The sequence below is a fragment of the Palaemon carinicauda genome, chromosome 40, assembly GCF_036898095.1.
Source record: "Palaemon carinicauda isolate YSFRI2023 chromosome 40, ASM3689809v2, whole genome shotgun sequence".
Lineage (NCBI taxonomy): Eukaryota > Metazoa > Arthropoda > Malacostraca > Decapoda > Palaemonidae > Palaemon > Palaemon carinicauda.
This window is the reverse complement of record NC_090764.1, coordinates 37508966-37534892: the sequence shown is the minus strand read 5'-3', so window position 1 is coordinate 37534892 and position 25927 is coordinate 37508966. Positions and strand designations below refer to the sequence as shown.

At 36.7% G+C, this 25927-nt stretch overlaps 1 long non-coding RNA gene across 1 annotated transcript in view; it reads right to left on the bottom strand.

Moving 5' to 3' along the window:
• LOC137631656 (uncharacterized) overlaps window positions 1-25927 on the bottom strand; it is a 384363-nt gene that overhangs the window by 235194 nt on the left and 123242 nt on the right. Inside the window, exon 2 of the long non-coding RNA XR_011041936.1 lies at window positions 16720-16786. This is a non-coding gene — a long non-coding RNA (uncharacterized lncRNA). The remainder of the gene's footprint in view (window positions 1-16719; window positions 16787-25927) is intronic.

Here is a 25927-nt window from a genome sequence, read left to right as displayed (position 1 = left end):
TACATTCAACGGCGTTAGTCTATAAGGTTGATATTGGCATGAAAATTGACAATATAATAACGGAAATAAAAATATGAGTTGAAATTAAGCGAGTTACATTCAACTGCTTTTGATTGTGCAAGCTGCGTAGAGACAAACAAAGAAGGGCAATCTTCCTTATTTGTATTATGTGTTGCTTGCTGCACGTGAATTACAGATTAATTGAGAAAAGTTCTAATTTAGAGTTTGATAAGATGTTCAATTTCGGCTCTATTAAACAATTGATGTGTACCTGAAGTAATTAATCGTTCGAACAGTGAGCTTCGGGGTTAATGGTCGAGAACACTTGATCACCATCGAAGATAGAGAACCTCAAAATAAAGATCTAGGTAATTATTGTTTATATAACTTCAACAAGATAATAATAATAATAATAATAATAATAATAATAATATTATCACATCAAAAGTTAATAATATAATTAGACTGGCATTGCATAGACACTTGGGAATCTTTGGATCAATTAAGTCCTGAGAGATTCTATTGGGTAGTCAATTTCAAGTTACATCTTCCGAAAGCGGCTCACACTAGTCAAAACTGTTATTCTTATTAACTTGATTAAATTTTACAGCCTGACATACATGTTTCTTATAACAACAGGTTATCACAAATCGCATCGTAAGGATTTAAGGCACCATGCTCCAGTTGTTTTTTTTTTTTTTTTTTTTTTTTTTGGAGATAAGAGTTTTCTTGTTGAAGGCATAGAGTAATTCCAAATGTATAAGTAAATTCATTAACACTAGTCATCAGCAAAACTTTATCCTTATCGAGGTGAAAGTAAAAATGCCTATACTCTGATGCAAATGCAAATAACTTGATACACGATTTTACATAAAGCACCTTGTATAGGTACTATAAAACTTCTGCCTTTCATATTCTTAAATCTGTCGATTGGAAACGTCCCTGCCTGGTGATTTGCCGGACTGGGTCGCGCTCAAGCTTGATAGTTTCTTTTAGTGTCTGCAACCTCACTATCCTTGTGAGCTAAGGATGGGGAGTTTGGAGAAGCATATAGAAATACCTGCCGAGTCATTAACACCAGCTCCTACCTTGGATGGAGAGGGCGTTTTTGAGCATATGTATATATGGTCAGTCTCTAAGGCATTGTCCTGCTAACCAGGGTAATGTCACTGTCCCTTGCCTCTGCCATTCATGAGCGGCATTTAAACTTTTAAATAGTCAAGTTTATCGAGGCAGAGGCCTATTATAAAATCTCTTTGAAAAAGTAGAGGACAAAAAACATGTGATCCACAAGAAATATTCAATCTCACTGCAAACTAGCAATAAAGAATTATAAAGAATTTACTGTTGTTTTTTGCAAAGCGATATTATCCTTTTCTTTATAAGCTGTGTCGAAAAGAATCTACCCTCTCTCATTCCTTAAATTTTTCCTTAACCTTCGACTGCATACTTGGTAACCAGAAGATCATCAACCAAGCATTTTAGATTTCGTTGAATGTCTCGTATGCGTCATTCCACAACTCACCTTGGCTGCAATGACAGACTATGCAGGAACTTAATGATGGACAGATTAATCATAGACGGGAAACACGTCAATCCCAGGACTAACACCCTGCAAGTCTTTTAGGAACTTTAAGAGAATTTTTCCAATAATGATTTCGAAATGAAAGACAATAAAGCCAGTTTTTCAATTATCCATAGTGTATATATAAGAACGAATCACCTCATCTCCCTTATATATTAAAGAGTAAGTAACTGGTAATATATAGAAATAAATGAATATATATATATATATATATATATATATATATGTATATATATATATATATATATATATATATATATAATCTCATCCTACACTGAGCACCATTGCCAAACGTCCGACCACTCGGTCTCTCTCGCCCCTCTGGTAGGGGGAAAGGGAGTAGTCATACATTGGTGACAGGGGGGTACCGCGAGAGGTATAATCGGAAACCACAATCTCCCACAAATTGCTGAAACTGACATGTTGTAGTTAGAAAAAGGGTAGGGTGTGGGAAGGGTTGAATCTGTGTGCGTGCATATACATTGAAATATTTTGCTGTCAGTTTTGACGCATCACATACTCGTTATAAATATCGGTCGAAGGAAGGAAGTCCAGATTAAAATTAAAGGTATAATAAATACTCTTTTTCTACAAAGATATTTATCATAAATTTGGTTATGATGCTAAAAAATAGGCGAGTGAAAATTTTAACTTTGGTCAATGCTAAACAAAACACTGTTCTTAGTTACTTTTTGATGGACTGTAATAAAGTGTGAAGACATACATGCATATAATCAAACTCGGATGTTTGCTTATTTTATTCCAAACAAGACTTCATTAACATAAATAACAGAGTGGCGTTCTTATAACCATTCAAGGCGTAAAAATATTCAAACTTTCAAAAGTTGGTTATTAAACATCAATCTTTTTATTGCCTCAAGATAAGATCTCCATTCCAGAAGAACTTAACCGACTGACGACCTACATGATGATTGTTAACCTTTCTAGACCACACTAAATACAAAGAATGGTCGAAAAAAAACTGATCTTCTCCATAAAAAGATCAATTGTTGTCAGGAATTTACACAAAATCCTCAGTTCGATTTATAAATCTAATATAACAAAGACAAACTTGATAATTTAGTCAGAAAATATAATATCTTTCAAGGAGAAGTACAATATCCACGAAAGGTTATTAAATGGAAACTGCACTGCCAGAAATATAATATACTCAATTTTACCTTTATGTGCCAAAAACTGTAAACTATAATGGCTTGATTAATATAGACCCAATTACAGCAACTATTTCTGCTATTGCATTGACTATGACCTTTGCTGCACTGATCCTGTTATTAATACTGATTGCACCATCATTTATGTAAAATCCAACAATAAGAGAGAATCTGATACTGCTGGTATTCACTTTTATAGGTAAAGATAATGAAGGTAATTTTTTACCAAAGACCACCGGTGTGAACCCCAAAGAATTTTCTGGTTTATATAATGTCATTTTATTTATATTCTTGAGAGAGAGAGAGAGAGAGAGAGAGAGAGAGAGAGAGAGAGAGAGAGAGAGAGAGAGAGAGAGAGAGAGAGAGAGAGTACTGAACCTTTGGTAGATAAACTGCAATACTTCATATTATAACTGCATGGAGTTTTCCAACATAACGCCTCAGAGTGTCTCGATAGTTTGTAGAACTTTATTGTAGTTTCAAGAAACTGGGGCAGATTAATGAGAGAAAAAGGAAGCCAAAAAATTTCATAATGACACTAACACGAATGGACATACAAACAACATAGTAGGTTGGCCAGGACACCAGCCAACTGGGAAGATACTACCGCTACAGAGTTACTGGGTCCTTTGACTGGCCAGACAGTACTATAATGGATCTGTGACGGCGCCAAGTAAGGTTGTGAACTCAAAGGCAGGTTGGAAACGACTGAGTTATATTATTCTAGAACTCTCTCGAGTTCACAAGACAGACAATATTACAGAGGAAAAACCAGACATGAATTTTCATGTTCGTTTTAGTGCGAGGGAAGAGCGAAGATACAAGCATAATATATACAAAAGGAATTATGTACCATTGTGTGAAACACGGTTGATACATGGCTCCCCCCCTAAAAATGACGACATACTGTACATGTTAAATAGGGCGCCCTGATCTAGAGAGGCGAACTGTAGGCGGGTCATCTGGCAGAAGATAAGCAGGTTTTAGACGATCAATGGAGACCCAGTCTTCTTTGCCCCGAATGTTTAGGAGGAATGCTTTCGGACTGCGTCGGATCACAAGGAAAGGGCCCGTGTAAGGGGGCGTTAGTGGTGGCTTGCTGGTGTCGTTGCGCAGGAAGACATGCGTTGCAGAGTGCAAGTCCGTTGGTATGTGATGCTTCGCTGGGGGCTTGTAAGTCTGGCGGCACAGAGTAAATTTTTCCACGACGTGATATATGCGGTGGAGATCGTCGGAGGAGGTTGTAGAAGGAAAAAATTCGGCAGGGACGACCAACGGGTCGCCATACACCATTTGAGCTGCCGAGATGTCGAGGGCGTCTTTAGGAGTGGTCCTTAGTCCCAGGAGGACCCAGGGAAGCTGAGTAAACCAGTTGCAATCCTTGCAGCGGGTCATCAAAGCTGCTTTGAGGGTGCGATGAAAACGTTCAACCATTCCATTGGCAGGGGGGTTGTAGGCCGTTGTCTGATGTAGGGTGATTCCCAGGAGATTCGCTAATGACGACCACAATTGAGAGGTGAAAGTGGTTCCCCTGTCAGAAGTAATATGCTCAGGGATACCGAATCTTGAAATCCATCCAGAGAGTAAGGCAGATGTACATGAGGCGGACGTTGCAGTTTCCATGGGAATGGCTTCAGGCCAACGAGTGGAGCGGTCGATGACGGTAAACAGGTAACGATGGCCTTGTGATGTGGGTAGGGGGCCTACAACGTCGACGTGAATGTGTGCGAAACGACGCTGAGGTTGAGGAAAGTTGCCCACTCCTGAATCCGTGTGTCGATGTACGTTGGAAGTTTGGCAAGAAGTACAGGCGTGGACCCAATCCTTACCATCCTTAGAAATGCCGTGCCAAATGAACTTTGCCTTCAGCAGCTGTGCAGTAGAACGGCACGAGGGATGTGAAAGGCCGTGAATGAAATCAAACACCTGTCGGCGCATGGGAGCAGGAATCCAAGGTCACGGTCTACCAGTACTGACGTCACAGAGGAGGGTGGTGTTGGAGTCTTCAAGGGGAAAGTCTTCCCAACGGAGGGACGTGCAGGATGTCCTACAAGCTTGATACTCTGGATCCTGTCGTTGGGCTTCAGCCAGTGTGTTGTAATCCAATCCCAGTTGAACGGCAGCCAACGTGTTTCTTGACAGGGCATCGGCAACGGGATTCATTTTCCCAGGGACGTATTGGAGGGTGTAATTGTATTCAGCCACGGCGGAGAGATGTCGGCGTTGACGGGTGGACCAGGCGTCAGGCTGTCGAGTGAAGGCGTGCACCAGAGGCATGTGGTCTGTGCGAATGACGAAGGGCGTACCTTCTAAGAAATGGCGAAAGTGAAGGACAGCCAAGTGCACCGCCAGCAATTCTCGATCGAAGGTAGAATAACCCGATTCTGCCTTGGACAGTTTTCTGCTGAAGAAGGCCAATGGGCGGGGCGAGCCTTTGACCACCTGCTCGAGTACTGCACCAATAGCGACGTCGCTGGCATCGGTGGAGAGAAGGAGAGGGGCGTGTGGGATAGGAAAAGTGAGAGCCGCAGCAGTTGATAGGGCCTTCTTTGCATTGCAGAAGGCTGCTTCTTGAAGGGGACCCCACTTCAGGTCCTTCGGCTTGCCCTTAAGGGAGGCGTAGAGGGGAGCAAGAGTGGCGGCAATGACTGGCAAAAAACGGTGATAATAGTTGATCTTGCCCAAGAATTCCTACAGAGCTTTGACGGTCGAGGGCACGGGGAAGTTCTGAACGGCTGCTACCTTCTCAAGGAGGGGGTGGACACCTTCAGGAGTGATGCGGTGACCTAAGAACGATACTTCGTTGGCGCCAAAGGTACACTTGTCGTACCGGACTACAAGGCCGTTTTGTTGCAGGCGGTCGAGCACGATGCGCAGGTGACGGAGGTGTTCCTCTTTTGAGGAGGAGAACACAAGTATATCATCCACATAACATACACAGAAAGGGAGGTCCCCTAAGATGCCATCCATGAGACGTTGAAACGTTGCCCCAGCATTACGAAGGCCAAAACAGGAGTAATTGAAGGTGTATGTACCAAACGGAGTGGTGATGGCGGTCTTTGGGATGTCTTCTGGGTTCATAGGCACCTGATAATACCCCTTCAGGAGGTCGAGCGTAGAGAAAACCTTCGCTTTGTGCAGGTAGGAGGTCACGTCGGCAATGTTTGGGAAGGGGTAGAGATCCGGTTCTGTTTGCATGTTCAGGCGCCTGTAATCCCCGCACGGACGGAGGGAGCCGTCTTTCTTCAGAACGATGTGTAAGGGCGACGACCATGGGCTGGAGGCCTTTTGGCAAAGGCCCATTTTCTCCATTTCGGCGAACGTCTGTTTGGCGGCTGCCAATCGTTCCGGTGCCAGAAGTCTGAATTTTGCGAAGACTGGGGGTCCCGTCATCTTGATATGGTGATAAATACCGTGCTTGGCAGGAACTGTGGGCTTTTGGCGAAGTTCTGGACGGAAAACTTCCGGGTACGACGTGAGGAGGTGGGCGTAGGCATCCGTGGGTGCGCTGATGTAGAGAGCGAGGTTAGAGGGGGCGGGTTGAAGAGGTGTCGACAAGTATGAGTCTGCGTTGACCAATCGTCGGTGGGCGACATCGACCAGAAGGTGGAAATGAGAGAGGAAATCCGCACCGAGGATTGGCATTGTGACGTCAGCAACGAGAAACTTCCAATTGAATTTACCGTTTCCGAACGATAATGCGAGGTTCTCGTAACCGTAGGTGGGTATCGCAGGTCCGTTGGCAGCTACTAAGCGGACGTCGGCAGATGTAGACAGACTACGTCGTGTCTTGAAGAGTTTCCTTGGCAAAAGAGAACGACAAGCACCCGTGTCAACCAAAAATCGCACGCCCGTTCCTGCATCCTGTAAAAAGAAAAAATTAGAAACATGGGAGGCCACCGCCACAAGCGATGGCCTACTTACACGTTTTTTGGCCACTGACAATCCTTGGCACATTTCTTCGCGGTTGCCCCGAATCTGAAGTGGTAGTAGCAAAACTGCGGCGGATGGGAGGTAGTAAGTGGCTGTAGAACTCGTTCGTTGGGGCGTGAGTGATTGGTGGGTGGTGGGCGGCTTTGTCGCCGCTTCGGCACGTCACGGGGTAGGCGTGTATGTCCTACGGCATTCATGTCAGCTTCGGTTGACGTTGAATAGGCATCCTCGTCGTCAGGGGTGGAGGCGCTGATGGAGGTCTTGAAGTGGCTGTCCATAAGGGCGTCGGCTTTGGTCATCAAGTCCTTTATGGGTAAACTATCGACATCGGGTATGGCAGCGCGTACAGGTTCGGGTAAACGGCGTATCCAAAGGGCACGAAGTAGGTTCACCTCACGAGGAGAGCCGTCTGCGGCAGGTTGAAGGCGAGCGATACTGGTCATTTCCCTGAGGGCAAGCGAAGCCCTTTGGTCCCCCAACGGTTGTTGCGAGAGCTGAAAAAGCTTTGCTATAGGGGCGGCTGGCGACGGCGAGTACTGCTGCAGAAGGTATGTTTTGAGGGCGTCATACGCTATTGGGGAGTCTCCTTGTTCACAAAGCCAGTCGGATATTTCTGGGAAGGTGTCCTCAGGTATCGCAGCGAGAACATAATCCGCTTTGGAGGTTGAGCGAGTAACGCCCCTGATACAGAAGTGGACTTCTGCGCGTTGAAACCAAGCAAACGCCTCTGCGGTGGCGAACGGTGAAAGTTTCAATGGGGTGGCCGCAGTGCCAACTGCTGTAGTAGAGTCCGTCTCTGTCATAGTACCAACGATGGAGGGGCGAGGGAGGTGGGGGTGGAAGGTAGTGGGAGCGAGTCGACTTCCGGGGTCACCAATGTGACGGCGCCGAGTAAGGTTATGAACTCAAAGGCAGGTTGGAAACGACTCAGTTATATTATTGTAGAACTCTCTCCTTATATACAAAACCTCAAGGCAACAGGACATAACAAGTTCACAAGACAGACAATATTACAGAGGAAAAACCAGACATGAATTTTCATGTTCGTTTTAGTGCGAGGGAAGACCGAAGATACAAGCATAATATATACAAAAGGAATTATGTACAATTGTGTGAAACACGGTTGGTACAAATCCCTCTCTCTGACTACGGCTTTACTTTGCTTACACATATACCGAATAATCTGGCCTATTCTTAACATATTCTCCTCTGTCCTCATACACCTGATAATACTGAGATTACCAAGTAATTCTTCTTCGTTAAAGGGGTTAATTACAGCTATGTAATAGCTCAGCAACTACTTTCCTCTTGGTAAAGGTAGAAGAGACACTTTAGCTATGGTAAACAAGTATTCTAGGAGAAGGACACCCCAAAATCAAACCATTGTTGTCTGGTCTTGGATAGTGCCAAAGCCTCTGTACTGTACCATGGTCTTCCAGTGTCTTGGGTTAGAATTCATTTGCCTTATGGTACACTCGGGCACACTATTCTATCTTATTTCACTTCTACTTGCTTTTATCAAGGTTTGATAGTTGATATATGAAAGCTACTTTTGAAGTTGTTACTATTCTTAAAATACTTTATTTTAATTGTTCAAGCTTTTCTTGTAGTTTATTCCCTCATTTTCTTTCCTCACTCGGATATTTTTCCTTGTTGGACCCCTGGGGTTTGTAGCATCTTGCTTTTCCAAATTAGGGTTCTAGCTTAGCTAACAATAATAATAATAATAATAATAATAATAATAATAATAATAATAATAATAGAAGCATTCCCAATCCACTAGTTTAAAGGACTATGAACTCCACATAAAAAGAATCCCTTCCCAGCAAGTCAAACTGACGTCTGGAAAGATAACCTACAATCAGTTATATTCTATAAGAGCAAAAAGAACTTCAGGCTATTACTTGAAAACAGTTGCACCATCAGGATGATGTGTCAGGTCCCTATTAGATGACAGGTTGTTTTTATCAATTCACTCTACCCAAAGTCATTCGTATATTGGATAACCCCAATCCCAGCTCAACTGCCATCTCACATGTCATCTACACAAAAGGGATTACAAAACAACTCAGGAGCTTCCATTACACAAAGCTTCAACAAACAACACCAGGAAGTCGGTACTGGAATTCCAGGTCACAATAAACGGGGAAATATCTCTGCTGGATGCGTCATTCCAAAACTCGTGGTAGAGAGAACGATACCACGCCACTCAAAAGAACTGACGTACGATGACAGTCGAGGAAGCAAATGTCCGTCGGAATATGACATTAAAAAATGTTTAAGGGAAATATTTAAGGAAAGTTTTCAAGAGAAAAATGACAGACGGTCGCGTTTCAGTCATCGATAAATATCTAATTTAAAGTTACCTGCGAAATCTTTCATTTCGAATACGCGCACAAAGCAGAACTTGACCTTTCTTAATAAAATGGAAAATGAAAGTGTATCATAACTTATCGAAAATGCTTTACACTGAATGTTCCCTCTGCTAATTCTTTACACAAATTATTTTAATAGATGGCTCTCAAACCAAATTTCAGGTTCTCCGGTAATATCAACATTAATCTGTAAAGAAAGCAGCGATAAAATTTTCTGACTTCTCATACAATCCTTCTTTTGCAGTGTAGACTATCCCGCTTCTATCGTACAATCTACATTACCTTTCTATATCTCTTTTTAAGCGATACTTAAACTTTCTTGTTTTAAATTACGTCAATGACACTCAAAGTGTTAACCCTTTGAGCACACTAATTGTCCTCCCTGAAAAAATATATTATAAACCTTTTGTTTCACAATATCATTTATAGATTTCTCCCCCCCCCCCTATTCAGTTTTACATTCTGTCTTTCTGTATCTTCGGTGTGCTACAAAATAAGATAATTTATAATGCATAGATTGTAACGACTTCATATCAGGCTACATTACCATATAACAAAAAATTAAAAAGTTTCTTTCCAGTATCAGAAATATTAAAGAATCTGGTATTATTGACTACCTGTTTAGGCAACAAATTTGCAATGACAATTCATGTCTTCATTCATTGGCTTTGAGCATGAATTGTCATTGCACATTTATTCATCGACAATTCCTGTCTAAAACTAATTTATGAAATCATTCATTCAAACGATTCAGGATTTGCAAGAGTGAATATGCCTTTTACCCCCTATATGACTTTTATGAAGTGCTTTCTAATTACATGGGAGGTACGTAAACAATCAATTAATTTGATGCTTCTTAGTTATGAAGACAAACTCGTTATAAAAGTCTTTAATAGAGTTAAAGTAGTAGCGTATGAAGATATAAATTTCTTTTTAACAGTTATGTATTTTACTCTGTTCCTTTAATTCGCACATTATGTTGAAAGTATTAACGTAAACTTTATTAGTAAAAATCAAAGAATAAACTAAAACTAGAGGGGCAGTTACTAGAGCGTAGACCTCCACCCCACCAGCTTATTTTCGACCTTTTGCTCGACCTTGACATTGACCTTTAGCCTTGACGTTATAAATTTTAATCCTTTACAGCATTTTACATAACAGTCAATCCCTGCAATTCATTACTCTACAATTAAAATTTTGGCAAGGAAGCTGTTCACACACAAACAACCACACAAACAGGGGCGAAAACATAACCTTCTTCCAACTCCGTTGGCGGATTTAATAACGTTCGTCTCATCAGAATGTAAAAGCCATCCCGATTTTGTAAACAGGTTTGACCATAGATAGCATGACCTTTCTACTGGAGTATTTCCAAGGGCCAATTTCATATGGAAACTTTGTGATATATAAACCACATATTTGTTCAGAAAGAAGTAACTATTTGCAGTGTATAAGCATCATGAAAATAGGGATTTAGCTGAACAATACTCAAAAGTTTCAAACCAACTAACTCTTTTCTGAATTAACACTAGAAATTCATAGCACATAATATGTTTGAAGACATAGTAACTACTGTATATTTTACTATTTAATAAAAACTATAAAAATATGAATCCGTTTTAAGGTTTTTTTTTCCATATACAAATCCCATCTCTCCACATAAAATATTAAACTTTTTTTTAAAAAAGAGCATCTCAACAGAAAGAGAAGATGCTACTCTATGTTACATCTATCTCAAGTTTGGAATCTCACATAAGATCAACGCTGAGTTTTGTAAACAATTACTGTATAATTTCCGCTGAGCTACGTGCTTTCTCAATATTGAGTCTTTAATAATGATATCTTTTCTCCTTACTCTAAACAAATCCCTGTTTTCTTGTCTAACTTTACACTTACTTATTGAATACGTGTTAAAAATTACCAATATTTATTCTAATCTTTAAAGCTGTCCTTTTTACTTGACAATCCGCTGTACATATTCTCTAATAAGGTATCTCATATCTTTCAATTACATAATTTTTCAGTTCTTCTAATATTGAATCCTAATTCCCAATCAAAAAAATTGCCTATACATTTAAAAAAAAAAATTCCTTTCTTATTATCATTTTTATTTCTATCGTCATTACTTTTGTTACCATTGATATGTTGGTATAGGAGATTAATTATATTCTATAATTAACGAACGCAAAAGATTATTTACTTGCAAAATAAGCTTCCCCATAATTTGATGCTCATAGAGGTCAAAAGGTTAATTGTTTGATATTGTCAAATGCTGCTCATAAACTTGAGTATGAAAAAATTAATTGTAAAATTTAAATAACAATAAGGACAAAGAAAATTTTCAATCTAAATGACCAAGGATTTTTACATAAGTAATGGTGTAAGTAACACGAACTGTCCGATGCAGATGCGGTAGGTACCCAATGACACTTACACCGGCTTGTTATGTAATGTTACTAATTTTCTTTGCCAGCAAACCTTCAACTAATATCCTAGAGACATATAATGACATGGACCTTATTCACGATATCAGATACTAATATCTGTAAATATAAAATCTGGTGAAAGGAAATTAATTGTTAATTTGTGTGAACAAGTTTACGATTCCATTTTCAAACATACACTGAAGAAGGGATGAAATGAACAAAGAGGAAGCACTAGAAAAAACTCATTCCGAGACAAGTAAAAACAAATAAATTACTCTTCAATCTTAGTCCCAACAGCTAACTTAAATGTATACAAAGGGAGGGAACCTAAGGAGACTGTCATCTGTTTGGAACTTGATACATCTCTCTTTGCGAAGAGACATCCGAGTGAAACAGTATCTTCAGACATGTAGCCCTAGCTACAAAATAACACCGAGTTTAATATCGTAGGCAGTTATGATAGTTTCTCTTATCTGTAATTATTTCTTGGTGCATACTGAATCAGATCTATCGCCTCTTATGTTAAAGAATACTCAAACTCCCATAAGAATTGTTCTCTGAAATCGCATGTTCTCAGCGTCATTGGAAAAAAGATAACATGAACTGAAAACTTACATGCCCTGCTTAAGTTATATAAGTCGGCTGGTAACGACAAGCAAAATAAGCAAACAAAACGCCAACAGCAAGAGTGAAGCCCTCAGGATAGCAATAATTGAGCAGCAAGGTCAAAGGAAGGGGAAGAATCAAAGGTACATGCAGGGTACTGACGTATGTTAGTTAACATCCTACAGCTAGCATGTGTATGCTAATATGAATACGTACATACACAGACACGTAAAAATGAATCTACGTAATAACATTAATATGTATATGATTACAATCATACACCTACATATAAATAAAATAATCATATAATTATATATATATATATGTATATATATATATATATATATATATATATATATATATATATATATATATATATATATATATATATATATATACTCGTAGCAATGATTATACGTCTGAATGATTTTTATGTATAACATTTAAGGCCATTTTGTCCATATTTCAAATCAAAGTTAAAAAAATAAAAACTGAGTTGAGAGTTTATGTAAAAACTTGATTTGTATATAACCAAGGCAAACTGTTGATTTCTACCAGTTCTATAAATAGATCTTTGATTACTGGAAAATTTTAAGGAAAAAAATAACGCTCGTACATTTATGTCGATGATCTGTTTACCTTTTGTTTGCTTTTATTTAAGTAAATTTTGTTATCAGGGCGATGGTGTTGAAATCTTCAAGAAACGAATACCCAGGTTGAAAAGGGACAAACATAGTTTGAATAGACAAAATAAAATAATAAAAATATCAAAACAAAATTAGCAAGTTATGAGAGAGGCGAACTATAATCTTTGGATCAAAACAAGAATTACATCCATTATTGAAAAACAGTTTGGGTCTTTTCCATTTCTTTTCTTCGTTTTCAAAAAAAAAAAAAAAAAAAAAAAAAAAAAAAAAAAAAAAAAAAAAAAAAAAAAAAATCTAAGAAGAAATGGAATTGTAAAGTTGGGTTTACAATAATTATGACTGAATAACACATAATGACACTTATAAAGTCTTGCTCCAAGAGTCACATCAACTTTTACGCTTTTGTTATCACGTGAAGTAACTGTTTGCGGAGTTGGGGAGAGAGATATGGGTGGTGTGGGAGAGGTGACTCCTCAATAGGTTCAGCTCCGGTCTAATATAAATCTTGACCTTCAAGTGTAGAGAAACTAGCGTTAATAAGATAGGATAGGAATATGCAGAAAAAAAAGGAGTCGGGTTCAGGTTATAATGTGAACAAAATATATAAATTAATATATTACATCGGATGTCGAGAGTGGCAACTAAAGAGAAGCGTAGGAAGACAATAGAAATGTCAAGGATCAGCTTAGAAGCAAAATATATTTAATGATAGATAGTCAAGGACAAACTAACAACACAATATAATTTTAAGTAATAAAAATTTGTCGAGGATAAACTAAAATAAATAATCTTTCACAAAAAGTTTGATGAAATTTACGATTCCAATACCATGCTCCAAGGATATCACGAATTTAACACCATGCTCCAAGGATATCACGAATTTAACACCATGCTCCTAGGATATCACGAATTTAACACCATGCTCCAAGGATATCACGAATTTAACACCATGCTCCTAGGATATCACGAATTTAACACCATGCTCCAAGGATATCACGAATTTAACACCATGCTCCAAGGATATCACGATTTTAACACCATGCTTCGAAGACATCACGAATTTAACACCACGCTCCAAGGATATCACGAATTTGACACCACGCTCCAAGGATATCACGAATTTGACACCACGCTCCAAGGATATCACGAATTTAACACCACGCTCCAAGGATATCACGAATTTAACACCACGGTCCTAGGATATGACGAATTTAACACCACGCTCCAAGGATATCACGAATTTAACACCATGCTCCCCCATGCACCAGGGATATTACTTATTTAACACCATGCTCCAAGGACACCCCGCTGAACCTACATGTCTTCATCAAAATGCCTAAAAGTTAACAAATGGCTTTGAATGGATGCTTGAATATAAGAAGAAGAGAGAAGAATAATGAAGAACAATCCAAAGGAGAGTTAAATGAGAAGATAAGAGTAGTAATATTATGATACGTACTCAAGGCAAGAAAACATAAACTTCTAGAACATAATGAATACCATGTATGGTAACCATATAGCAGATTACAGCTAATGTTCCCTTTTTCCTATAAATACAAAGTATCAGGCTTAAGCGATATGCCTACGTATAGTCTTGGAATAAAGAGTGTAGTGATGAATCTAAAGCTGACGACGGTGAATCAAGTGTCAGTGGACCAAAGAAAAGGATAATCAGATGGTTACAATAACTAACACAGAAAACCAATGAAAATCTTTCTTGTCTATAACATCTTACAATTCAAATGAAAATGGTTATCTGTCTCTAGTTAAGCACAAACATCTCGAGGATAACAGTTAGTTAGGTTAGAGTAATGGAACTGCATCAACCAAGTATACTTTGATTAATTTTGCAGAATATCTCGAAAACAATAGTCAACCATAAGCAGTACAAAAAATTCCATACATCTAAAACTGACAATGAAAGGGACAGAGGAAAACCAAATTATGAAAGTTTAAAATATCGAAATCAGTCACAAAAGCAATGATGCCACAGTGGAGTTTGTCGTAATATGAAGGCTATTTATGTCATGTGATGTACAGAATGACAAACAGAAAAGTTTCTGGGAACCTTATTGCCGAACAGTATCTATAAACTATATTTATGAAGCACATGATAGTCAATCGGAAGTACTGTCCACGCACGAACGCACTATGTGTACAGTATATAAAAGAATGTACAAATAAATATGAATTGAAATAAAGTAGAAATAATAAAAATTATTAAATGCAAAGTACAAGAATTATGATTGAATGCAGCAAGATAAATTTCCTTTTTATTTCAAGAGTCGGATTTTTTTTTCACATTTTGAAAGCTTATCCATGTGCCAGGGGGGTTGAAAATGAATGATGTGAAATCGCTTAGCGAATAAAAAAAAAAAATCATAATGTGGGATTCCATCTACCCACCAAAACACGACACATACATACATAGAAACCGACTAAAAATAAAAAAATAAAAACAACAATAAACAATTATACAAGATTGGCCTCTTGCATTTTGGAAATGAACGCATTGGCTTAAAATGACTGAAAGGAAAAACACCCAATAGCTGGACCATCATACACGACCAAAAAACATCTTTTTTTTCTTTCTCCCTGCTAAGCGTATTCACTGGATTGCAGCATTATCTACAATATCCACATATGATCTATAGTTTTCTTTCTGTATTTATAATACATAAACTTTCAGCATGTGGAAAATGAACATTTCATTTTGCCATAAAAAATGTACGGAGGCATTCCTACCCATCGTTCAACGTCACATCTTGAAGCTTCTCTCTCTCTCTCTCTCTCTCTCTCTCTCTCTCTCTCTCTCTCTCTCTCTCTCTCTCTCTCTCTCTTTTACACACACACAACAGCATGCAAGTGACCATAACATGACAAGATAATGTAAAGACATCATTCAAGGAATTAAATTCGACATGACGAGAATGGGAAGAAGAATGACTAAAGAAATAATAGTGGATACGGAAGTGGAAAATTAGGGCTTGTCAATCATGAAGGCGATCGTGATGCGCTATTTCTTTGCTTGATATGAGCACATGAAAGGTTTTCATACAATGAAATAAATATTTTATGGTTGGATAAATTATCATTCATGGTCATGATTATAATCATTATTCATTATGAACATACAGTTTCATGCAACAAGCTGGGAAGCTTTGAACTTTCTGGACAATCTTCCAACGAATTGAATGAATATACGTTGAGAAGTAAGGAAAGAAGAACAATGAAAGACAAATCATAGGGTATAAAGTTATTTGATATACCCCAATCCAAAACCATGGTTTCAATATCATTTTTTACTTACTTTCATGGAAGAGAATTATGTTAATTCAATAATAAAATATAATTATAATTATGTTCTTGTATTTTTTTTATTCATATTTTGCATCGAGGTATACATAATTATGGATGTCTGATATTCAAAATGCGATTAAGCTATTCAACTAAGGGAACTATATTAAAAACTTTTATCTACAAAATCGATATGAATTTGTCGAAATTGTAAAATCCACACTCGGCCACTTGTAAGCAGAAGAAATTTTTTTCCTATATTTACTTAATCATGAATATAATATTATAACGTTCATCTAATGATTGCATAATCCTTAGCAGATAATTTAGGAAATAACTAGACTGGATCCGGAGAAGCAAATCAAGCAAATTATATGAAAAACTAAGTTAAATGGGAATATACAGTAGACTGTTTATTTCCATAATATATACGTAACATATAGATAAAAAAAAACAAATCATTTTTATATCATAGAACGTGTATACAAAATTTGAGGGATGAAAATTAATATCCCTAAAGAGATGATGGCCTAAAAATATCTATAAATAAATTTAAAAATCTTTCAAGATTTCCGTTGTGGGTCAGGTGAAATATTGATATGAGATCAAAGAAGTCTTTCTTTTAAGTTTACGATCTACGCGTACGCACAACCAAATACAGGTAGCCTTAACACTTACCTTGCGATCAAAGTTCAGCACTGGCACGAAGTAATGTAGCTCGCAATACCATTATCCAAACAAGCATCTGCAAAAAAAAAGAAGAAAAGTATTACTTTCCAGTAAAAAAACATCTCTTAAAATAATATGAAAAAAAGCCTCACTGAGTACGGGAATGTCATTCCCACAGAAAACTAGTAACAACTGACGAGTAAAATGAGGTTCAATTTAAATAGAAGAGAAGGTTTGTTGATCAAACATAAAACATACTTCCTTCTTTAAAATAACCAAGATAATAGGAGATTCCTTTAACCCCTTGAGTGCCATTGGAAATATTCTACGTCTGTATATTTCGACTCTGTTCGGTGCCAGTGGACTCAATCTGTCATACTTATAAAACCAAAACAATTTTTACTGGATATAAAATATGGACATTCTCTGTCTGAGCGAGTATGTTGGAGGTCGTTAGGTGTGTGAGTGAGAGGGACATATTTGGGTCTCAATTACAGAGGTGGTGCATCTATCAACAATGTCTATAACAGTGCTTGCGAGTCTTCGATTGTCTTGCAAATATCTGATTTATTTTTCAATAATTTGGGCAGAAACTTTCAGGTTTTATTTCTGAATAGTTTCACTATCTTTGCAGCCTAAAATTTAAGTGGAAAAGAGTATTTCTGGTACAGAAGCAAAGGATAAAATTGTAGCTAGGCATCTGCATATTGGTGATGGTGTCAACCATGGTCAGTAGATTGTCACCACATGTTTTTAAACGTTTTGAAAGGATGAAACTGAACCCTACGAAATTTGGTTGCATCATGAAAGTTGAAAGTGACGTTGATGACAGTGAGGATGCGACAGAGGAACACATCTGATGATAAAAAAAAAAAAACTGATGATAAAAAAAGCTCCTGATTCTGATGCTGAGAGTGATAGTGGTTATGAGCCTATTGAGGTATATGGTATAGATGATTATGAAGCTGTTGAGGATGCGGATGTTGTGATGAATGACGTTATGAGAGATGATTATGCTTAATGGGATGAGTGGGAAAGTGAGGAAGCAAGGGAAAGGGGTCGTTTTCCCAAGACTTCCTTTGTCAGTAGGCTATCACACAGTATCAGGTCAAGTGGGAAACTAAGGAAAAAAAAATAAGGTGGTGACATAGGAGAGCATCCCTCTCTTAGTCCTCATTATGCTTGTGGTAGCAATGAAGGGATGTGCTTATGATGGGGTGGAGTTTTCACTCCAACACTCTTCATCTTCGACACTCAGTTTGGGTAGACTGGGGGGAGAAACCAGACAGAGTATCAAAGTTTAGGAGTGTTGGAAAGACAACCCTACCCCATCATACACGTATCGCACCTACATGAGGGAAGAGATGTAGACAAACTGAAGAGCATAAATGCAATGGTTGCAATAGCTGAGCTTTCCTACTGTGTGAAGCTCAGTCAGGGTATATCCTTGACTTCATTATCTATTGTGGTGTAACTTCATTCATGCATGACATCGTTTTCAGATTAATCAACCAGCACTTAAGTAAAGATTACCGTGTTTTCATGGATAGGTTTCACTAATCCGTTAGCCTCCCATAAGAGTTGTACGAGAATGTCAGGTATTGTAGTGTCACTCTCTGCATTGAAAGAGGTGCACTAAATTCACTGAAAGTCATGGCAAAACATGTCCTTACTTCATAGAGAGATGGTGTTGAAGAGGAAAGAACACCTTCATCAAGCACTAAAAGGATATCAGGCATGTCATGTGGATTGGCTTTACCGGCTTCTACAATAACAAGTTTTTCAAAATCAATGTCCCTCAAGCAATTTTAGGTAATGAGGAAGTACTACTATATGTTCAACTGGTGGGCCATAGGGAAGGATAGTCATGACAAGGTGATTATCATTCTGTCTGTCATGAAGTATATCCATGAGAAATGTTGGGAGACTTTATATCCCAAAACATCTGCCACTCGACAAAGGAATATCGAAGTGGAAAGAACTTCACTCAACCAAGGTCTTTAACCTGATGAAAGCAGTAGAGTATGGCATAAACTTTTACTTTCTGTCTGAGGCTTAGTTGGATTACGTCTTTGGCTTCGTCATACACTCTAGCATTTCTTCGTTTTGTGTAACACAGGTTTCAGACTAATTGACCATGTTTCTAGGATAACTTTTACATTACTGTTAGCCTCCAGTAAGAGCTTTATGAGAATGCCACTCCTTTTAGTGGAACACAGAATAGTAAGAGGTGCACTGAACTCTCTAAAGGCAATAGCAAAACATCAGTCCTTGCATTGTGGAGAGATGATGTTCAGGAGAAAAGAGAACATTTTAGTCATGTCCTGGCAGGATATCAGGCTAGTCAGCCTGGAAAAAATCCACAAGATGCTAGAAGTGAACCATTCGTCCATAAGTAGAGGGTTAAGGTGGGGGGGGGGGGTATGCTTATGAGTAAGTGGTAACGCAAAAGCCAAAGGTCTCATGTTAATATATCAACTATATGGGTACATCAAATTATTTGACCAGATAATTATTCATTATCTATTTACAAGGAGGTCCGTCCACTAGACAAAGAAGAGTATCTTGTACTTGCTCCAGCTTTTCCTTCTGAAGGCTTTCAACCTCTACTCCAAATACAGTAGAGATATGACAACCCTTTCCATTAGCAAGTTTCACAAACTGATAGCTGAATCCCTTTCTCTATAACAATGAAAACGACTGGCCTTGTATTGTCCCCAAGATTCCCCATTTCTCTTCTTAGGCTGTGGATGAAAGACTTAATAGTCCCCCTCTTGCAATGCCTGCTGGTCCTCCTGTAACCAGTCTACTAAAGAAATAGCTGAGGACTATGCTACACCTTCCCCTTCTCACAAGAACATTCACAATCCTCAAAATCAATTGAAGCTGAGGAACCACAGAGAAGAAATAAGAAGTCTCACATAACATAGGCAGTGTCATTCTGTTTCATGAATGGTATAAGGTGTGACATGACATTCCAGTCCTCTGTCTGCAAGACAACCATGTGTGTCTATCCGGCACTTCTTAAGGAGGTACCACTCCCAGCACAGGTACTGGATCATTCTACGGTTGTCAACCAGTCTTGACATGAGAGCCAGGTGCTTGAAATTACAGCAGTCTGTATTACTCCCCTTTTTAGAAAATGCTAGATCCTTCGGCATACATTAGGAGACATAAAAACAAATCCTGAAGGATGAAAATAAAAAGTAAGCGAAACAGGTCCATCTTCAGTTTACTTTGCTGGTATATTCTTGCATTATTTCATGCAATCAATTCATATACAAATACTTACACACATATCTATACCATACACACACAATATATATATATATATATATATATATATATATATATATATATATATATATATATATATATATATATATATATGTATAAATACACACACACACACACACACACATATATATATATATATATATATATATATATATATACTGTATATATATATGACGCACAACATCACACTGAAATTCGTTCATAATTTTCGTATATTATTTATGCATATCGAATACTTATAAAATATGTACAACTATATAAGAATAAAAAGGTAACTTATTTTTTTAAATCATCATAATCTTGTATTGAATTACAGCTTTAGAAAAACTTTCTGCACTTTCTTTTTTCTTTATCGTAGTTATATGTTTAGGGACCTTATCATTGATATAGAAATTATTGACATTTTATTTGGTTGTAAAATAAGTTCAAAATAATCTCTAATTCTTTGCTTACATTATTTCGAAGTCAATTTCGGTGAAATATGAGAGAAATTCGTTTTTTATTTTCTGTTATTATTTACGCAAATGTAGTTATATATCAAAAGAGAAATAATTCATTCAGCTGAAAATTGAAAAATAAATGATTGATTTGACAATTGTCATAATGTTTTAAATACCCCTTTAGTAATAGAAAACATTTTTCATCACTGCAGCAACTTGACTCGATTTATTTTCATATTTATTTATGTTGTTCAGCTTGATAATGAGACCTGAATGAACTCTCTAACGTATATATTGAATCCACCGCATCCATTGGAACAAATGTATTTGTCCCTATACTTTTTCATTGACTAAAGAGAATTTTTTATTCGTTTTAATTTCTTATTAAGATATACAATGGTAATCTACTCAGCTAAATGATTAAATTAATTTCGACTACTTACTGACAACTGGTTATGTGTTCAGATTAGCCAACTAAAAACTTTTAAACAAAATTATATTTTTGGATAAATATTACTTAACCTTTTTCACATCAATATGTAATTTAACGAAATATTCCTGACTGTGAAATATAGTAACGGCGTTGGAGTGCTTACAAAAATATGTTCATATTTTTCGCTACTCCTTGGCTTGGCTATCAAGGCTGAAAAGTTTCTACAAGAACCTGACGCTAAAAGGGTTAATAAAGAAGAGCAAAACAGCAAGATCTAATCTTAAAGCGATTTTAAGAAAAATATTTTGCTATCATTCGTTAATTACACTTACATTAGAGTAACTACTTGGACAGGACACTTACTGTACATAAAAATTAAGCTTCAAGAGAATAGTACAGTATAGCTTGAAAACAAACAAAAGAAGAGATTTAATATCGAGTAGAGTATAAAGAATATAAGAATGAATAACTCAACAATTTTTATTTTTAAAATAAAGTCAGTTACAAAAAAGAGTAAAATGTAAAATAGTATGAGGTATTGCATTATCTCCCATAGAAGCGTTGCAGGCTTTCTTCAACTTATCATCTACGTCCATAACAGCTAATAAGTGGTACACAATAATACAGTAGGCAACAGAAAATTAAAGACCTTTGATGATAGAGGGTGATGCATTTTGTCATTTAAGAAAATAGGTAAGTTAATGCTTTATGATATAAATCTCCCAAGACCTCCGTAAGTATCAAAATTGTAAGTGATAGAGAATCAGATAATTCTTGCAGATGGTGATGAAACAATAAGTTTTCTTATTACGGCCTAAAAGGTTATTGTGTCTGCTGTAAATATAGGGCAAAACATAAAAAAAAATATTATGCTGGAGGTTAGTTCTATCAAGGAAGAGCCAATAACAAAACGGAGTAATTTCAAAACTACAATACCTAATTTCTATCCAAGACTACACATGCAAGAACTAATATAAATCTAAAAACAAAAATGGTTCCAGAACCCAGTAGATCAAAAGTCGGACGTGATAAAATTAAGTCTGAATATACCATAACCTTTAACTTAGTTATGTGAAGGACGTTGAATATGTATCTTTAAATTCCTGTGTTGAAAAGTTTGTCGCAAGCATTGTATAGAAAAAATGTAGATGTATATGTTAGTTTTATACAGAGAGAGATCACTGGGCTTCATTAAGTGTACCATAACTTATAAATTGCTGTGTGAGATCATTGGACTCTCTTATAGGTGACGTTTCTTAAGTCGTATGGGTGACAGTATCACTGTTGAGGTTTCCATAAATTTCGGCATATTGACAGAGCAACAATGCCTTCCTTGCTCATACAGAATTTCAGTAACACTCGAACCCTCACAAGAACAATAGGCTCTCGTCTGAGATTATCTCGCTGAACAAAGTATATTCAAGAACCTTTTGTAATAAAGTGAAAAAACATAGGTTCCGATGTCTCATTCTCCATTGCAACGGGACAAGTTTGTACAACACACTTCTAGTTATACAAGTTGAAGACAGGTGTGAAATAAATTAAGCAAATAAATATCACTAAAATTAGCTAGGATATGACAAGTTGGATACAAAAATTTTATTTCAATGACCTACCCGTATCTTATAAGAGGGAGGGATCTACCTTTGAGGTCATTTATATATATATATATATATATATATATATATATATATATATATATATATATACATACATATATATATATATAAATATAAACATATATATATATATATATATATATATATATATATATATATATATATACACATATATATATATAAATATAAACATATATATATATATATATATATATATATATATATATACTGTATATACTAGTTGTATACAACCCGTCAAAAATAAGGGCTAAATATTTACAAAAATATGTGCACACACAGATTAAACCCTTCCCACCCTCTCCACACTACCCGAAGGCCAGGGAGAGACCAAGTAGGCATACGCTTGGCAATGCCGTTCAACGAGACAGGAAAGAAATATATATATATATATATATATATATATATATATATATATATATACATATATATATATATATATATACACACACATATATATATATATATATATACACATATATATAAATGAGACTTGCTCTTTATTATATAGGGGAGATGTGTGTGTGTGTGTATATATATATATATATATATATATATATATATATATATATATATATATATATATATATATACAGTATATATATACGCACACAAATGTAAAGGAATAACAAACAAGTGAGTTTAGATTCACCCTCAGATGACTGCATGTTACTGTGAGATATGGAAGCCTCATGCTCGTCTATATTGATGGTCACCTATAATTATTACTATCATTTTATATACATACATATATATATATATATATATATATATATATATATATATATATATATATATATATATATATACATACTTACAGTATATATACATTCGTATATGTACAAACTTATATTCTTGTAAAAATGTGAATATCATTATACAATAAACAATGCAGCCGTATCTAGTCCACTGTCTTTATTCATGTCTGGGGTTTGGCCAGTTTTCATCGCCACACTGGCCACTGTAGACTGGTGATGGTCGGAGACTTTTGTCTGATCCCTCACAGCAAACCAACATTTCATGGGTGTCCCTGACTAGTACAGCTTTGCTGATCATGGCGATAAACAAACCATTTCATCATCTTGAGGTATTCCCAATCACAACAGGCACCAGCCACCAGTTGAGATACTACCGCTACGGGGTTATTTTTCCCTTGACTGGCCAGGGAGCACTCTATTTTAAACCTCTCTCTGGTTACAGCTCATTTTCCTCTACCTACATATACACCAAATAGTCTGGCCTATTCTTTCCACATTCTCCTGTCCTCGTGCAACTGTCAACGTTGAGATTACCAAACAATTTTTCTTCGCTCAAAGGATTAACTACTAGTTTGCAATTGTTCAGTGGCTACTTCCCTTGGGTAAGGGTAGAAGAGACAATTTAGCTAAGGAGAAGAACACTCCAAAATCAAACCATTGTTCTCTAGTCTATGGTAGTGCCACAGCCTCTGAACCATAGTCTTCCACTGTCTTCGGGTAGAGTTTTCTTGCTTGACGGTACACTTGGACACACTATTCTATATTATTTCTCTTCCTCTTGTTCTTTTGAAGTTTCTATAGATTATATATGAAAGATTTTAATGTTACTGCTCTTAAATTATTTTATTTTAATTGTTCATTGCTTCTCTTGTAGTTCATTTCCTTGTTTCCTTTCCTTGCTAGGCTATTTTCCTTGTTGGAGTGCTTGGGCTTATAGCATCCTGCTTTACCAATTGGGGTGATAGTTTAGCTAGTAGTAATAATATTAATACAGGTATATATGTGCCATACTTATACATAATTATACATGCTAGAGGCAAGGGACAGTGACAATGCCCTAGAGACTGACCATATATACATGTAAGCAGTGACCAAGCCCCATCTCCACCCAAGCTAGGATCGAGGAGAGCCAGGCAATATCTGCTGACGACTCAGCAGGTTGACCTATAGGCTCCCCTAACACCGCACCTCCTTAGCTCACAAGGATAGCGAGGTTACAGATACTTCAAGAAGCCATCGAACTTGAACGGGACTCGAACCCCAATCTTTAAGATCGGCAAGCAGGAACATTTCTCATATTAGCAATTTGACCAATCAGCAAACAATGCAATGATATACTTCCACGAAACTTTAATTCAAATAAAACAAAAAGCAATGCCACACTCAGTTGCAAAATAATCATGTAAGCTTTTCGGCCACTCATCTTCATCTCATATTCTTCCTTTCCACATATACAAAAATATTCGAGTGAAAGTAGATATAACGACCTTGATAAAAATAAGTACAAACATATATATAGGGAATGAACAAGAAAAAAAGTTAAATGATTAACTTACAATCTTACCAGCATTTACAAGTGAAATCAGTTATACCTTAATAAATTTTTAGCAAAGTGGCCTTATCATTCCACTATTATGTAAATATTATAGAACAGTTAGAGCTTTCACCAACATATTAAAGGAACATAAAAGTTATTCATTCATGTATTTATATAATGGTATAGTTTCAATACTAAGAATCTAACATCAAATTCTACGTCCTTTTGAATCACACACATCATCCTCTATTACTCGCGCATTCTACTTTGTTGTCTAAAATGTAGGTCACTTTGAGCAGTAACACGATATATGCAAGAGGCGAGACGTGGCACATGTTTTGTCTCGATGGAGTAAAGACGTCACAGTCATGTCACTTTAGTCTCAGACACTCAGACATCTTGTAAACCTAGATGGCAATACTAATTCCCTTAATGTATGTGGAAGGGAGTTCGTCAGACAGCATTTGGGATGATGCACACACCAAACTTGGCGTTCTCTCTGTGCCAAGAATACTTATCTCTTGCTTTCTGTCTCAAAGCCTTCATTTATCTTTTTTCTTTCACAAAGCCAGCAGACAAACGGCATTCTTCGCACTTGGATATGGAAATTTCAACGAAAACCGACAGCTATGGGGTAATTCTTAAGATCAGTTTACTTGATTACTGTTATTTTAATTATTAAATTATGTCTCATTCTCACAATTGCCATAATCAACCCTTTTTATTAAAGCCTACATATACTGAAGCTACTGTATTCTTATAAGATAATTTACCTCTATCGACTCGGGTAAGATTATAATCCTTGGCCGACCAGAAATTCTAATCAAAATATGAATTTCTCCGTGTCAATGATCTCCAGGTAGAGCGAATTCGATATGTTTTGGTGGTTCTTTAAAAATAACGAAAATCACGAATGTTAGTGAAGAAATGATCACACACACACACACACACACACACACACACACACACACACACACATATATATATATATATATATATATATATACATATATATATATAATAAATATATATATATATATATATACACAGTATATTTCTATAACCGCACACACACACACACACACACATATATATATATATATATATATATATAT